General features: G+C 38.3%; 1 pseudogene across 1 annotated transcript in view; it reads right to left on the bottom strand.

Annotated features, from left to right (window-relative positions):
• LOC149263686 (putative methylesterase 11, chloroplastic) overlaps positions 1-14,063 on the bottom strand; it is an 81,214-nt pseudogene extending 67,151 nt beyond the window's left edge. Inside the window, exon 1 of the transcript XR_016249711.1 lies at positions 13,599-14,063. The product of XR_016249711.1 is annotated as a putative methylesterase 11, chloroplastic (transcript). The remainder of the gene's footprint in view (positions 1-13,598) is intronic.
• Between the last annotated feature and the right edge of the window lie 4,369 nt (positions 14,064-18,432).

Below are 18,432 nucleotides of genomic sequence, written 5' to 3'. Positions count from 1 at the left end.
TGGGATTCAAGGAATGATGGTATGATGACATAACAATGAAGTTGATCTAAAGGATAAAACTCTCTCATTCAAAGGACACTATTGCAGGAAGTCTAGATGACCCAAAGGAAAGATGAGGTATGTATGCTTACATAGATTATTATCAAAGTCATGTCATATGGTTGCAGATAATATAGATCATTATTTCCATCTTGGGAAATATGATCAAAGGAAGAAAGAATCTCCTCCTCTGAAAGATTGCCGAAAGGAATAAGTCACACTAGATGAAATCGACATAATATGTTCTCATATGGAACATGAGGAGGCTATTGAGGAACTTTGATTGGAAGCTACTAGAATTAAGTGTGTGAAAAAAGAGAGGAAGAGATCGTAAAATATGCAACAAAGGTAAAAGGCATTCAACATCTAAGACCAAGAAGATTTGACTAGAATATCTCCCTGAAAATATATGAAGACTCTGATAGGAGTCGGAAAAAGGTGGAGACCCTTGACAATGAATATCTTTAGGAAATGTGTCAACATGCATGCAAGATGTTTATACCTACAAGAAGATGTCATGATGAAAGATCATCAAAAAGGTAATTATGATTTAAGTGTTCATTTCTTATTTTTTAACTAATATCTGGATGGGCTTATGTAGGTTTGTCAAAGGGAAGATTTGTGGATGACTTCCAGGAAAAACCATATAGAAGGATGTAAGATCCTTCTAGAAAATATGACATGAAGAAAGAAGCATGACATAAAGCAAAACCATATGGGAAATTGATGGATCACTTTCTGATGAAATAAGGACATAAATAACTCATGGACAAAAGTGATGGATGGTTTGTTCCCTATGAAGAAGTCCCAAAAGATGAAGACTTCATAACGAAGAATAAAATCATGACATCAAAGGAAGGAGCTCTTCAAGAAGCTAGTTGTTCCATGATCTCCACATGAGGAGCTGTTGTAGGTCCCTAGTTAAGAGGGAACCTGAAAAGAAGTTTCTTACTTGGAAGAAACTTGAAAATTCCTAAGACAAGAGGGAGCTTAGGTACATTCCTTTTGTAGGAATGAGTACATTCCTTTATTGGAATATGTCCTCCCTATCTAAGAGGAAGAGATAGACATATCATTCTAGTCTTCACCTAGGAAGACAAAATGGAGGATTGGGTAATTATTTGGCATCTGATACTCTATGAGGATGAGATAGGGCATCCAATAGAGGAGTAATCGTGGATGACCGATATTGTTTGAGGGTTGGGGAGACCAAGATAAGAATAGTCCTCACAGAACACACCCTAAGTACCCGGGTAGGGGATGTTCCACGAGAGACAATGATGAGAGTTTCTATAAATCATTGGTCTCAGCAACATTGAGCTCAGATCTTGTGGAGAGATAGATTTTTTAGTCAAGCCCTTTCTATGTAACAATAATGGTTGATATGATGCTATACCAATGAGTTACCAATCCAAAATTCTTCTTATGAGAAATTCTTCAGATTGAGAATGTCCAAGTACCATTGTGAATACTGTTGAGAAGTGTAACTAGGTTCGGTCTTCATAATGACATGTAATTATTATTTTATGTAATGAGATGTAAATAAGAAAAATACAATTATTGTATTGTTTGCTTCATGGATTTCATGAGCAAGAGATTTTGTTTTTGAGTCAAGACCCCCATTGAGAGTCTTTAGGAATTATTTGTCATCTAGTCATAAAATGATAGAGTCATTGTTATGTAATGAAGTCATGTTACACTTTGTAAAACATCGAACTTATCTATGTAAAGTATCCTCCAAGACCTTGGCACTTATCCTCTTCAAGTCGGCCTAGAACGATGGAAGAAATTGCTAGAAGAAGTCGGCCTAACTACTTGTGATCATGTCGGCCTAAAGGATATGTAATGAAGTGTATATATAGCCACACTCGGCCTCACTTAGACGCAAGAAACTCCACAAGCACTCGATCAAGAAGAAGTGCGAAGAAGAGACCAAAAATAGAAGTACGAAGAAGATATAGCAAAGAAAGGATTCTTCTGGGTATAGCAAAGGAAGGTTTCTTCTGGGGTCATCAAAGGAAGTATTGTTTTGGGGTAGTCGTTTTGGGTACAAAAGAAGAAGAACCGAAGGCATGAAGAGAAGATAAAAGGAGAACTTATTGCTACATAAAAGGAGGTCGAAGAGAAGCAGTATAGATATTAGGGTTTCTAATCCAGAGACCGAGATTCTCTATAGATAGCCGAGTAGAGCAGTGTGAAGTCTAGAGACCAAGATTCTCTAGGGGAAGTCAAAAAGAAGTAGTGTGAAGGATAGAGATAGAGTTTCTCTAGAGGAAGCCAAGAAGAGTAGTTCGAGATCAAGAAGAAAGTCGAGGAAGGGAAGAGTCAGAGCATCAAGGTTAGTGACAAGGTTCTTGGGAGGATACTTGATTCAATGGTCTTTGTCATGGTCATGGTACCTGTCAATTGAAGATCTAGAAAAAGAACTTTGATCGGGTTTTTCCTCTCAAGAGGTGAGAGGTTTTGGACCTGGAAAACAAGCCTATATACTGTGTCACTTGTCTTTTATTGTGCACATTGGTAATTGTCTTGATGAAAAGAACACAATAATAACATAATGAAGAAAATGCTATAAGTTAAGAAGTAAAAGTATATCACAAGAAATTATTAAGCTGAGAAATATTTTAACTATTAATGCCCTATATTTCTCAACAACTATCACCTCAACAATATTCATCTTACTCTTTAGTGGAGTTGCACCACAAAGGAGGCTTCCTAATGATCACCTAAAGGGTAATCTAGATTATATGGCTCATGGTGATGTAAATATAGGGTAGGTAAATATACTCAAAATTGGACAAAGACACAATTATTCTTGCATAGGAACAACACACCATAGACCAAGCCCTAAAAGAGGCACGTGTGACCTGGCGTTTCAAGTTATATATCAACAAAGAAATTTCTAGGCGTACAAGTGCGAAGAAAGGGTTTTCAAATGATATATTCAACAAAGGAGAAAACCCTTAAATTAAGCCCTAGCTAGGATTAGGGTAATTTTAGGGCACAAATTACTTAGAGAGGATGACGACAATGCTTCTAGCACAAATTTAACCATGTAAAATACCATAATTTGAGTGAGTTGACTAAACAAACCTAAATTCAAGCATCTTTAGCTCCAATGTTCACCTAGAAATGCCCTAATTGAATTCAACCCTACAAAATAGACCTATCAGCTTGCCTTGAAGGACTTAGAAAAATAAAAAGAAGGAAAATATTGAAGCTTCTATAGTTTTTGACCAACATCAAGGATACTAGTGCCTATCTTTGCTTGGGTGATGGAGTCTTTAGAGCTAAATTTAACAGAAAGAGTAAGGGGGACAACCTAATTTTCACTTGTACAAACCCTAACTATCTTCTTTGTGACTAGAGAAATTAAATGGGGGAAGCTCTCTAGGAGGTCCCCTATGGATTTCAAGGAAGATAAATTTAACATGCAATAATCAACCAAGATTTTCCATAAACAATATGCATTTATACATTGCACAAGAAAAATCCTAGAATTAATTACTCACATGAAAAAAAAATAAAAGATAAAAATTTGCAATTAAACTTACAATTGATCCATGAAATAGCCTTCTTTCAATCCCAAAAATACATTTCCAAGGAAAATCAATCTCCAATAGCAATAGCTCGAAAAAGATCACATCTCCAAAAGTAGTGACTTTACACGAGGCTAAGTTGAGTTCTCTAAAGAAATTTCCAAGGAAAATCAATCTCCAATAGCAATAGCTCGGAAAAGATCACATCTCCATAAGTAGCGACTTTACACAAGGCTAAGTTGAGCTCTTCAATGGAGGCCAAAATCCATGAGTGATGATGAAAAATAAGGATGGAGTGGTCGTCTATTAATATGAGGTAAATCACTCTCAATAATTAGCCTAAAAGCCTTCTGACATTTGATTTTGAGTGTACATGAAGAAAATTGGTTACAACCAACCTAATAGCTCAATACAAAAAAATAAGCTACTAAAAACCCACACATGTAGGTTGAAACTCCTCTCTAGGAATAGGAATAGGAAGGATGCATCTCTAATCATCATAATCAACTCAATGATTGAGGGGAAACCCTCAAGTCATGACTCAAAATGTCTCAATGTGTCAAAAGCCTACTCAGGGTACCTTGCATCATCTCAAAGGGGGATATAAAGACAATATGGTGCAATCTCTCTCTAGCATTAGGGCTCCAAGAGTTAGTACAAGCCATCCCTTGTCATCCTAGGGATGACCATCATTGTCTGGACTTTGGATCAAGCTATGCTCATCAAACAGTGTCAAGGCTAGCCCAGGGGCATGTTGGGTACATCATCAAGGATCTCCAACACTAAGCAAAGTGAGCTCAACATTTCAACATCTAGGAATGCTCTAAGGTGTCAATCAATTGTTGTTATCATTAAAATGGCCAACGCTCTACTATGGAGGGGAAACACTACATCTACAAGCTCACCACTGCTCTCCAAAAGTGTAGTATGGATTGAGCATTGTGAAGATTTCGGAATCTAATTAACCAAAAATCCTACTGCAGTAAATTGATTTACATTACCTACTTGTTTTATTCATTTAACAAGTTATTTTCGGAAAATATTTAGAAAATATAAATGTAAATACACTACAGCCTACACCACTATACAGATCAAGAACTGAAAAATAAATGAGACATCATGCAAATGACACACTTATTTTTGGACTAAACGTCCCCGGAAAAACCCAATGCAAGAAAACCAGTGCAGCAGCTCTGAGGGTTTTCTATTATTAAGCAGAAGTTCTGAATACAAATGTCAGTTTCCCTCCTATCAAAGCAGTGACAGTGAAATACAATAGCGAAGAACCTGAGTGAGTTTTACCTCACTTTACCCGACAGAACGTGGTTTATCCGGCAGCAAAACTAGCTGGCCCCATCTACAACTTTTCTACCCCTTCGCAGTAACTGCATGGTCTTGCATGGAGCTCTCTGAGGCTCTGCGTTAGCCCTTCTGCCCATTGCGTCATCTTTCCTGGCTGTTCCCACAGTCCCCCAACTTTCTATGTGGAAGGCAGTTCTTTCTCTGTGTTGGTCCTCCTAGCTCTGCGTCAAGGCTGCGTGGGCCTAGACTGGCCCAGCGTCAACTCTCCTTGCTATTATGCTGCCTCCACAAGTCTCTCTGCCTCTCTGTCTATATTCCTGAACTATCACTACCCCTCAGCTGCAAGATCTCCCCAATTGATTTCCCTCCTAGGAACTTCTCACCTCATAAAATCGATTTCCTCGATCTCTCTATGTGTATTCTCCAACTGACCCCAAGCCTCCATTTATACTTTTCATGTTGAGAAATCAACGGTCTTCATCTAATCTCTAATCAATGACTAAGACTAAATTAGACTTGATCCTCATCTCTTAGAAGCTTCTCACCCATTTTTACATTAATACCCATTAATATTTTAATTTTCCTAAGATTAGACTTAGGAACCCCATTAAAAATATTAATTATTTTAATAAAATACAATCGGGGTTGAATTTCATGAAATGATTTCTAGGTCTTGGAGACCTCATGTGTTCTAGCCCCTCCACAAAATTTAAGAGCTAGAGCACATCTGATGCTACCCAAAAATCAACACTCCCTCTTAGCGAGGAATGTGCTCTAGCAATACTTCCCAACAGATGTGTCACACTGATCCATGACATCGGTCCTCTATGTTGTTGATGCTCGACCTGCTACCCCTCATCCACTATGCTACTCCAACCTGTGCTGCTTCCCATGGCACTGCCACTGTCATTGCTACATCTATATTGCAGCTCCCTCTCAATATGTTGCATTATGCTGCCCATAGCACTGCCACTACTAACTGTTGCACTGCAACTCATTTGTTGAGAAGTAAGTAACTAAAAATTCACCCAAAAGCTGACATGTTTGTCAGTTTGGATGCCCCGTGATGCTAAAGCTACCTTTGTTGCTAATTTGTGCTAACCCTCTGATGCTACTGTGTTGTTGTTGTATCTGCTATGTGCCTCCCGCACTGCTGCAAAACTCTACTGCGCTACTTCAGACTTTGGAACTCTAGTTCTGCCACTGTCACTCCATCATCCCTCGCGTCAACTGACTCTTGTCATTCTGCTACTATCATTAAGGGATTCCTTAGTTATATGTGATCCAAGAGTTTGGGCAACTCAAGGAACCTGCCCCAGTGTAGTCCTCTCGACTATAGCTCAATATTGCCTCACCTCCTCTCTAGAGGTGCATGAGTGTTCGTGGCGCAATCATCATCATCTCCCTCTTTGTCAGCTTGCTCTGGAGCAGCCTTTGAGTCGGACTTCTCTTCCTTGCCCTTCTTCTGAGGACACTGAGTGGCGAAATGACCCAGTTCTCCACATCTGAAGCATTTGACTTTAGATATATCTCTCTTTTTCCTCTTTTGTTTCCCTTACTATCCTTCTGATGCGAGAGTTGCATCCTCCTCTTCCTCCTTCCTCACTCTAATCCCTTTGCCACTACTTCCCGCCTTAGTCAATTACCTGATCTCTTCCTGTCAAAGAGCTGCCCATATCTCCTCCCAACTAGGGAGAGAAGCCCTGCCCAAGATGCTCTGGACAAAGGTTTCCCAGTCTTTAGTGACTGCATTCAGGGCAATCCTGACCATGAATTCAGGATCTGGTGTAGACCCTATGGAACTTAGTTGGTTTCGGATCCTTTGCAACCTGAGAAGGAAGGGATCGATTTCTTCTCCCTTCTACATCTGACACTGTCTCAGCTAGATCTCAAGCGACATCTTCTGTTGAACGGAAGTTCCCTCGTACAAAGTGGTCAAGGCCTCCCACATTTCCCTTATTGTGTCCTACTCAACAATGTGGGATCACATGATACTTGATCCCGTCTAAGATCATGCACTTCACTTTTTCATGAGCCTCCTCGTACCTTTTGAGAGGATCGACATCAACCAGAACAACAACTGTTTTCAAGGCATAATCCTTGATGCGATTTTTGTCCAAACTACTAGAATCCTAGCCTTCCAGATGACAAAGTTGGATGCTCCATCCAACCTCTCTTGATCCCTCAATCCTTTAACTGTTGTCTCTGCTCAAATGAGTGTTGAGCAGGTTCTCTTCTCCCTCTTTCGCTGCTGCCCCAGCAAAACTCGAATCCTAATTTCTTTGGCGTTAGAAATCCTCTAAGGAATAAGCTCCCTCTGAAATTCGATTTCCTTCATGGAAATCCTTCTGCCAAAAACTGTCGAACCACCCCTCTCTGATCTCTCTTTGTTGCTTCTCAACACTGGATCTAGATTTCTTGGCAAGAAATCTTCTGAGGAACTGATTCCCTCTACTTTGCTTTAGCCCCACTAGGTATTGTTCTACACCAACATAATCAGCACCCCACTAGCAACTCCAGATGAAGTCTGCGCTGCACCTCTAGCCCTAGAAACCGGAAAAATGAGACTCAATAGTCTCTGCCATGCCCTCTATAACTACAATGTCATACAAATAGGTTGATGCAGGCTCTGCGTGAGCCTCCTTTGGTGACTGTGTCACCCCTCCTCTGCTCTCTCGGCCAGAAACTACGTTGTCACTTGGGATCGCTGCCTTCGCACATAGATTTTCTTTTGTTCTTTCGATGATGGCTTTAGTCCTCCTTGATCTACAATCACTTTGATACCATGTGAAAAATTATGAATCTAATAAACCAGAAATCCTCCTACAGTAAACTAATTTACATTACCTAGTTGTTTTCTTCATTTAACAAGTTATTTTTGGAAAATATGCAGAAAATATAAATGTAAATACACTGCAACCTACACCACTATATAGATCAAGAACTGAAAAATAAATGAGACATCATGCAAAGGAAACACTTATTTTTGTTCTAAACGTCCCCAAAAAAACCCAATGTGGGAAAACCAGTATAGCAGCTCTGAGGGTTTTCTATTATTAAGAAGAAGTTTTGAATACAAATGTTGGTTGCCCTCCCGACAAACCAGTGACAGAGAAATACAATAGTGGAGAACCTGAGTGAGTTTTACCTCACTTTACCCGACAAAATCTGGCTCACCCCGACTACAACTTCACTGCCCCTTCGCAGTAACTGCGTGGGCTTGCGTGGAGCTCAGAGTCTCTGCATCAAGTCTGCATTAGCCCTTCTGCCCAATGTGTCAGCTTTCCTAGCTATTCTAGTAGCTCCCCTACTTTCTGCGTGGAAGATAGTTCTTCCTCCGCGCTGGCCCTCCTGGCTCTGCGTCAACACTGCGTGGGCCAGACTCGCTGAGCGGAAGCTCTCCCGGCTATTACGTTGCCTCCACAAGTCTCTCTCTGCCTCTTTGTCTGTATTCCTGAACTATCATTGCCCCTCAGCTGCAAGATCTCCCCAATCGATTTGCCTCCTGAGAACTTCTTACCTCAAAAAATCGATTTCCTCAATCTCTCTGCATGTATTCTCCAACTGACCCCAAGCCTCCATTTATACTTTTCATGTTGAGAAATCAATGGTTGTTATCTAATCTCTAATCAAAGGCTAATATTAAATTAGACTTGATCCTCGTCTCTCAGAAGCTTCTCACACATATTTACATTAATACCCATTAATAATTTAATTTTCCTAAGTTTAAGCTTAGGAACCCCATTAAAAATATTAATTATTTTAATAAAATACAATCCGTGTGGAATTTCACCAAACGATTTCTGGGTCTTGGAGATCTCATGTGTTCTAGCCCCTCCACAAAATTTCAGAGCTAGAGCACATCCGATGCTACCCAAAAATCAACAAGCATCATGTGGAGTGAAGGCATGGAATGTGTGCCTTCAAGGCCTCTGCTGATCTGTGAAGCACCACCTAGAAAATCCATCTCAAACTAAATTGAAAGTTACCATTCATTAGAGATAGTCACCATAGATACATCATAGTCGACCATACTTAATTGTTAAGGGCATAATAAGGCTTCAAGCGGGGATCACCTTCAAATATTAACTAGACCAAGTCCTATAAAAGTGTTCCCTACCTTGTTAGAGGTGGCCAGATGTTCAACCCTATTAGGTTTTTCCAATCCCTAACAGGAGGTGACATATCCAAGGTCAACCATTCAATTCATACATGTTTGCAATAGTGGTGGCAACAGAGGGGAAATGCTTCATGGCTAGGTGTCATGGTCATGGGACTAGCTGATGGAGGTCCATCATCCTGAGTGTATAGATATATGGAGGGAGAAATCGTGGAGGCATGAGTTACCCCTTTCCTCGGCCTGCGTTTGCTACCCCTCTGGTGTGCCTTTCAGTTATTTGTGATAATTCTTTGATAAGGAGCATAACTCAGGTGTCCAAGCTTGCTTTTAATGATGTAGCATTAATTTACCCCTTGATGATGAGTCCGATTCTCGCTCATTAGGGTTGGGACATGCAAGGGTTCCTTTATTATGTGATGGAGCATCTAGTGCTCAAGAACTGGGTGATGGCTAATGAGGGGGGTAGAGCTCATGCTAGGATTTTTCCCACACACTAATAAATGTTTTGGCCATCATTTGCATTTTAATTTTTCTTTTTCTTTTACTAGGGCCATCGTATGCTTTTACCTTTCTTTTAGTTGCATCAACCTCTAGAGAAATGTTTTCCGACCCCAACTCAAGGATGTATATATGAGGATGCCAAATCCCAATGAACCAATGATAGCCGACCTAAAGGATGGATGTGAAATCAAAGGAATGGTGAAGAGTGATAAGTATGGAATGGTCATGGACATGTTACTTCAATCCAAGTTTCCCAAGTAGTGCCCCTCCTATAACCCTAAGGCCTCAGAGGAGGTCCCACTGGACTAGGGCCAAAGACTAATCCCCCTGGTAAGGTTAGAGAACAATTTTACAGTCAATATTGGTCAATCATCCTAATCACCTCTTTATCCATGTTAGAATGCCCAAAAGTTAAAACATTAAGTAAAAGCACTTGATTTGCAAAATGGTTCAATTACATGCTGAGAGGAAACCCACCTTCCTTCAATAAAAATGTTGGATGGTGAGAGGCGTACGCCTGATGCAAATGGTGGAGGAATGGCTTATCATCATATACTGAGCAATGTATGGGGCTACTAGCTAGCTTGTTGTCCAAGATAGGACAAAAACAAATTCCTACATGGTTTCCCAGTTTTGGTGGGTAACAAGGAGTGCCAAAGTATCTCTTGTACTAGCAAGAAGCATGGCTAAACTCTCTAAAATAGCACATGAAGTAAAATACAGTGCAACCCAATAAGGTACAATAAGGTACAGGAGACTGTTTGAAGTCAAGGATGATGATGATGCTTGCAGCAAAGTATTGTACACTTAGCTGAAGGGGAAGGGCCAACAAAGAGCTCTGGAAATACATCTCAGAAAGAAAGCTTTGTCAAAACCCAGAATTAAAACAAGCAAGGGAAACAAGTAAATTTTTTGCAAAAATAGAATGATTCTACCAAAATGATTCATTGCAATATTGAGAGCCACAGACACAAAGTGCTGGACACTGCATCCTGAGTTTCAACCCCAAAACAGAAAACATCATTAGAAGAAAAAACGTGACTTCAACTGTGGAGGGACATGAAAGTAAATGCCATTTAGACCCAGATGATAGGCTGGTTTGGACCATAAAGCAGAACATAGCAATAGTGGTGCAAAAAAACAAGCTGGAGAACCTGAAAAGCTCTTCCACATTAAATTCAAATCTAAAAGACAAAAGTCAGTGCTTCGTTCGATTGAGGGACTCAAAAGAACTTAATCTTAGAAACTTGAGTTCAGAGGTTGGGATTGAAGACCTATAACCATCCAAAGCCTTATCCATTGGGTTGGCAACATAAAGACACTAAATTGCAAAACGTAGGATCAATTTGCCATGAATGAGAGCTACATGGATGAGGTGGAATGTGACGTTGTTCCATGAAAATGTCATGTTTTGGCGGCCGCTACGTTTAGGACAATGATGCCATTTTCCTCATAAGAGTTCATAAATATAGACGGGTCGAGAATTGAAGACCATTCTCATCAATGCCTGCAACGGAAAGCAAAAGATCTCTCTTATAACAACTGACCAAGTGAAGAGGTTGACTAATGTCGGTAGAAAGTTTGTGATGTTGGTGTTGAAACCCAAAGCTGATGGGATGGGTCTAGAAGCAGAGACTTTAGGTGCAAGCTGTACTAAGAGGCAGAGGAAGTAGTGGGACAATTTAATAAATCAGTTCAAGGAAATGCTCTAATAGGCCAAAAGGTTACTTCCAAAATGTGGGGTGGTGCATGAGATTAAATGATTGTTAAATTCCCCATTGCCACATACTACATACAGTCTTCTTTGTTGGAATTAGAGGAAGTCAAGAGACAAATCCAAGAATTACTTGACCAAGGAGCCAAGCCCAAGTGCTTCCCCGATGTGGAGCACCTGTTGTGTAGGTTTCCAAGAAAGATGGGACTTGGCGTAGCATTGACTACTGGGCACTTTACCATATAACAATCATGAATCATTATATACTATTGAGGATTGATGACCTGCTTATTAGCTGCAAAATGGAAAATATTTCACTAAACCGGATCTTAGGTATGAATACCATGAAGTGTGGAAGAAAGAGGAAGATATATAGAAAGCCACATTTAAAACCAAAGCTGGTTTTACTCTTTGTACTCTGCAATGCTCTGACAACATTTATGAGACTCATGAATGAAATCATCCATCCATGTGTAGATTCTTTTGTGATTGTATATTTCAATAATATCCTTATTTTCAGCTAGACACGGGAAGAGCATACTCAGCACCTAAAGCTAGTATTTGAAATGCTGCGGAACAGAGGTTGCTTCTAAACTTGAAGAAGTGTGAATTTTTCTCAGCAGCATTTGAGACTTGATCTTGCTAAGATCAAGGCAATACTAGAGTGACCTAGACCCAATATATCACATAGGTTCAAGGGCAGCAGATGAGGGGGGTTTTTCTTGTCCCCAAAGGACAAATTGAGATGGAATACTCATTGAGCCTAGTCACAGCCTCTAATAATCAGGGTGAAATGTATCCTGGCATTACTTTGGGACAATCCTTATTAATCAAATCTCTAATTATAATATGCGACTCTAACAATTCCATTCGTCATCTTGATTGGGAACCTTCCCTTTGCACTCCCGTCTTTGTCATCTATATCTAAGAATCATGATATCACTCACCTCGATCCTCATATCGAAGCTAAAAATGTCTTAAGAGGCCTGAACAAGGCAGTATATAAGTTTGGCAAATCAAGCTCTAACACTACCTCCTGGAACTGTGAGGGTCAATGGATCCCTGCAGGAAACAAAGTTACCGTAGACCATTGATGATGAATATAATAATAAAAAATAAAAATCTTATTACAACCCACCATGAATGTCAAGTACATGGCATTCAAATGTTGAATCGATTGCATGTGAATGTGGTTAAGGTAAGCCGTCGAAGTCAGGGAGGGTAACGTGGTAGCCAAAGCAGCATCATGGGAATCAGAGGAGAGTGTAATTCAATCATTTGGAGGAAAGACATGGCTTTTCACTGGATTTGTTCCATGCAGCAACGGGTGAAAGATAGGATCGGAGTGCTCTTCAAGGCAGACCTTGCATGCGATTTGATTACTGGCAACCTTTCCTTAGACGAAGAATGGATCACAGATTGTAGGGTGGTAGTTTATTAATACTGGCATTCTTTTGATGCTCCAGCAAATTTAACATTCGAAATCGCCATCCCCATTTTATCTCGAAATCACTATTTTTTGGCCTAGTCTATGTTTGCCAATTTTTACCAATATTTTGATGGTATCTTGATTTTACCGATGTTTGCTGTTTTTTACCGATATTTTCTATTTTTTAAGATTTTTAGATTTTCCAAACCGTGGCAGATTTTATCCCGATGCTGATGTTCGCAACATTGGTGGGGATACAATCGCAAAACCGTAAGACATGAGATGGAAGTTAGCCTATATTCACCAGTGTGAATACTGGGCTGTGCATTCATCTACCAACATGTGACCCTTTGAGACATGTATGAGATATCTTCTGCAGGTCCCATTTCATCTTCTACTTGAGCAGCGGCAAGCAATCAAGGATTTAGAAGAATCAGGGGTAGATAAGAAAACAAATTTGTTGAGAGAATTAGGTAGATCCATCCAAAGGTGCAGGAACAGCTGGCCAAGGCTTAAAAGAAGTTTAAGGCCAGGAATGATCAGCATTGGACAAAGCATCAATTCAAAAGTTGGTGTGGCTGCACTTTAGCAAGTGATCTGACGGCAATGACGAGTCTCCATCCTTTATTCAACTACTGCACATTTTGTTAGTCAATATCTAGGATGGTTCAGTGGCTTTGAGCTTGCTGAGATCTAACAAAGAAATTTCACCAAAATTTGTACAGGAAAGGAATTCAGAAGAAATGATCTCTTGAGGCCAGATATCCCATTTTATCTAGCTATTGATCTGGAAGGGTACACTTTTATTTATCAGTCTAATTGCTAAAGGGCTCCAAAGAGGACATGTAGGTCAAGTTCAAGCATAATCTCCTCTAACTACATTAATGACCATTGAAAACAAGAAAATGATTTCAACCTTAAGTATGGATTTATAACCAGAATTAATGCAAGCACCTTTTCTGTCTGTGGGAGCTTGGCAAGGAAGTGCATAAGAGGCTGATTATATTCCTCAAATGAGGTGATGGAATCAGCTGTAACAGGACTTGTACCAGCACTCATCAGATCGATTGCTGACACCTTGTGACCATCTTTCTCAAGAAGCTCCACAATCTTATACCAGCACCATGCTCCATGCTGTACTCCATGAACCAACACAAAATGGATTCCTCTTGCTGCTACATTTTCACAATCCATGTTTTTATTTTCCTGCGCTATGTTTTCAGAAGCCATGTCTTCCAATTTGATTAGCTAATCATCCACTTCACAAACTATCCTTAAAACTCTGCTATATTATGGCTCCCGATTGTCTTGCAGGTAAATCATCTTGTCCCTTCTTTTTCTAAGCTTAACTCTTCTTCTCTTAGTCTGGAACCAGTCATGTCTCAAGTGTATTAAATTCCAGAAATTCTCAATCTGTTATGTTGGTGTACATACGCCATGTAGTGAAGTGTATTTAGGACAGTGATCTTGTGCATATTTGACTTATTACTAGTTGGGACTTGGTAGGTGAATCACCCAACTACCTGTCTACGCCCGGTTCCTCTCAGTGTACAAATGAGAGTTTTCTTCTTTCTGTCCTTTTCTCTTTTTATGTTGCTGTTCTGTTTTTCTCCTACGGAATTGAAGCTAACGCATGATTCTCGCTAGTGCTCTTTGTTTTTTTCACAGTTAACCTATTATGTCATTCTAAAGCCGAATATCGCTGTCACATATCCAAAGTATTATGCAAACAAAACAAAATTCTGAAATGATACTTGAAAGCTAAATGGGAACAACCTGTTAGCAGAGAACATGGACCAGCTAGAACCTATTGCACGTATTACAAAAGTGAAACTTTCAAACTATTGCACATATCAAGTACTATTAGATCTTAGGTACTTTTCCTGACCGTGAATTGACCTCGTGGAATACTGGCAATCATAAAATTATTATAGCTTTATCGTGGAATGCTACCAATCCTGAGATAGGGTAGATAGGGTATTTGTGAAGATTTTTTTTAAATTTAATTAGTAATGGCAGTTAAAAGCGAAAAGATATACAAAAGGATAGAAGATTTGGGAAGATTATATTTAAAAACTGAATCACTAAATTTAAAAACTTTTATTTTTAATAGAATAAGTATTATACCAGTATAAATTCATGTTAAGCAGATCTAACATGAGACCAGATGAATCAAATTTCTTCACCTGCAAACTTCTTTAAAAGTGTTTTAAGTTGTATTTTTTACTGCTATAGAGTACATAAACATAGTTGACATTAAAATATTTTACATTCAGATAAATCAAATTTCTTCACCTGCAAACCTCTTTGAAGGTGTTTAAGTTGTATTTTTTACTGATATAGAGTACATAAACATAGTTGACATTAAAATATTTTACATAACATGTGCACGGTTAAAATGGTTTTTTTGGTTGTTAATATATTTTCAAATATACATCAATATTAATTCATATTAAAATATTTTATGGGTCACCCACATTGAATATTTTTATTATATGCAATATTAAAATATTTTATTTTAACATTTGTTTACTTCTAATTACTTTACATGAAATTATATTATATCATATGGTTAATATATTTTCAAGTGTACATCCATATCAATTCATATTAAAATATTTTATGGATCACCCACATTGAATATTTTTATTATATGCAACATTAAAACATTTTCTTTTAACATTTTTTTTACTTGTAATCACTTTACATGAAACTATATTATATCATATGGAAAACTAACTAAGCATGCATAACATATTCATTTTTTTAGTGGACATTGCTTTTCTATTTAGAGAATATTTTATTTTTATTTTAAGAGGGATATGTGTCAACTCCATGTTGAGGACAAACATACTTGCACTTCACCCTCATACCAAGTTGTAGAATGAGTCTCTCGGCTCAGTGAAGATTATTTGAAAAAAAATTGAGATATATAAAATGTATGACTGCACGTACATTTGACAACACAACTTGGTGTAGCATGTATTGCGTTGAAATAAAGTGGATTCAATGAATGTCATATATCTTTCACAAATAATGGCAACCTTATTGCAATGTGGAAACTAAAGAATTAACCAAGTGTCATAGATGTGTAGCGACAACAAATTTAGTTAGGATGATGGCTTTCGTTTTCACCCGTGCCAATGATTTTCTTCAGATAATGTATATTTAATAGTGGACCAACTTAATCATGGATTTATTATGCTCCATTATTTCCGCATCCCACTCGATTTTGGGACAGATAGATGCGTTGAGCCTCTCCAAAAACATTAGATGTCCCACACCTAGTAGCTCTAGTATCTCATTGCATTGGTGAATACATAGTCTTTGAAGATGACAGTGATTCTTAACTCCTCTATTTCTTTACACCTGCTCACATCTAATTGTTCCAAAACTCAACAAAACAAAGATGGTGGAATTTCCAAGAAAGGGCATTGAATTCATAGGACTTCCAAATTACCAACAACATCATTGTCATGTCCTTTAAATTTGTAGAGATAAAGCTTTTTTATTTTTTTATTTAATAAAACTGTTTTATAATATTAATTAATGCAAAAATCTTTACCCCAAGCACCATGAACAGATCCTACCGATAAATGCATGAACATAAGGTTTTCCAAACTCTCTAGTGTAGGTGCCACGAGGCAAACCCACTGCTCACAACCTATGCATAGTAGAAAGTGTCGACATACCTTGCCCTAGGTATGTCACACCCAACTATCTGTCTTTTCTCTACCACGTGGTGCAGCCAGTCCTAGATTTCCATTAGGGCTCAAGATCGATCTTCATCATGGTCTTAGAGCCTAGCGACTCGTTCTCCAGGCTGCATAATGGGTCCTCATACGATATTCCACTAGTCTAGTCGACACTACTTTAGGAATGAGGATAATGTTATTATTATAAGAAAAGAACAAAAATTGTTGCATTACGAAGAGCAACATTCTACTTCAGTGATTTCTTACTTGTTGATGAAAATTTGTCATTGCAGCATTTGGTTATGCCCAGAGTAAGATGACTAATGGAAAACTACACAGGTAAATAGCTAAATGACCACATAAATTATACACTTCCTTATTTAATTCTTTGAGTATTGAGGAAATTGCTAGTTTGTTATGTTGCCATGGTGGCAAGGAAAATTGTGAAGCCAAAATGGATCAATTTTCAAATTGTTTCTTTTACCAGACGGGTCAATACAACTCAGAGGAAAACTTCAAAGAGCTAGACAAAAAAATGACTAGGCAGAGATTACCTAGGGGAGTTTGGTGCCACTCTTGAGTTTCCAAACAATGATTACAGATCTCACCACCTTTCCCATGTCCAATGCTTCTCTTTTCGATGAAAAGACTGAGGCAACATAAGCCATGTCAATTCAGATATACACCCTTGATATGAAGGTCCTGAAGGTTATTTTGAAGGATTTTTATTACAATAATTCCAAGGATGTCTGTGGGGTTCTAGTCTAGTATCCTAGAACCAAAGGGGAGGTCTAGGATTACTTTGATTTTGTTAGGAATGCACATGCTAATGATGTTAAGGTTTTCATGGTTGCATTTGTTGGCTTTGATGATATCGAAATCCTTGGGGAGTTCAAAACAGATATGGCTATTGGATCTACTCAGAGTTTGGGGGTTTCAATGGCATTTGGAAGGCCTCATGCCACTTTTTGGGATACTTCACAAGAGTATAAGAGAATCATGCCCGGGAGGATTATAGGAGTGAGTGTGGATTCAAATGATAAGCTAGCTCTTCGGATCTAGTGTGCGAGATTGTGTCCTAACTACCTTCTTTGGGCGTTCTTGGAAAGTTATGTGTTGACCAAGTCAGAGTTGTTGGCAGTGAGGTTGACGACTTGCACTCTTTAGAGTGTCAAGAGATGTTGGTGGTGATGTTCGCATATTGCACTGTTCAGAGTGCCACATGGTAAAAAATGGTTATATGGAGGGAGACAAAAATGGATGGATCTTATTGGCTAGGATGAATAGTGTTTGCCCACCCCAACCCCATGGAGAGACACCTTCACTATAAAATAGTACATGTTATATGCTAGAATAACATGTGGGAACAAAACCATTGTGACTATCTTAAAGCATTGGAAAAATCATCATTAATATTTTAAAGAGTATTGAGACAAAATTGAAGTAAAATTACCATCAAAATGTTAAATGTATTGAGACATTTAATAAAGATACAATATAATTAGAACTATTTTTAACACAAATTTATTTTTAAATCATTCTTCAAGAAAAGTGAAAGACACTTTACAATTTGAATGGTTATATATATATATATATATATAAAGCCAATTGGGTGTATTCCATGTGGTTGGGAGGTATAGAATCCTCCCCACCTAGGTTCAATTCGGGCAAGTGACATGATGGATGTATATACTGTCGACAATATATGTATGTTCATCATATGGAATATGCAAAGTTGTACCTATGTGCGTAATTGATTTTTTTATACATATTTATTTTTAAATAATCATTTCATTTTATAAAAATATATAACTAATTAAAAATCTGAATTAATATAAATTTACTTTCAAGTTTTATTTTTTTTAAATTATAAATTTAAATAAAAATGAATATATTTCACTTTATTTTTTTAATTTTATTTATAAATTAAATAACTTGATTATTGATATATTAACCAGCCTAGATCCATCTTAACTCATATCTACCAAGTGCCCAAAGGGATCACATCTATTTTCACTCTAAAAGAGGTTTGCATCCCAAGAGATTTGATCACTCTCAGTGCTTGGTAGATCTGGAGTTAAGATTGATTTAGG

The sequence above is a fragment of the Pinus tabuliformis genome, chromosome 6 (genome assembly GCF_031772625.1).
Source record: "Pinus tabuliformis cultivar Carrire ecotype Pingquan chromosome 6, CPIR1, whole genome shotgun sequence".
Classification (NCBI taxonomy): Eukaryota; Viridiplantae; Streptophyta; class Pinopsida; order Pinales; family Pinaceae; genus Pinus; species Pinus tabuliformis.
The sequence above is the reverse complement of the archived record's forward strand: the minus strand, read 5'-3'. Positions and strand labels throughout refer to the sequence as shown.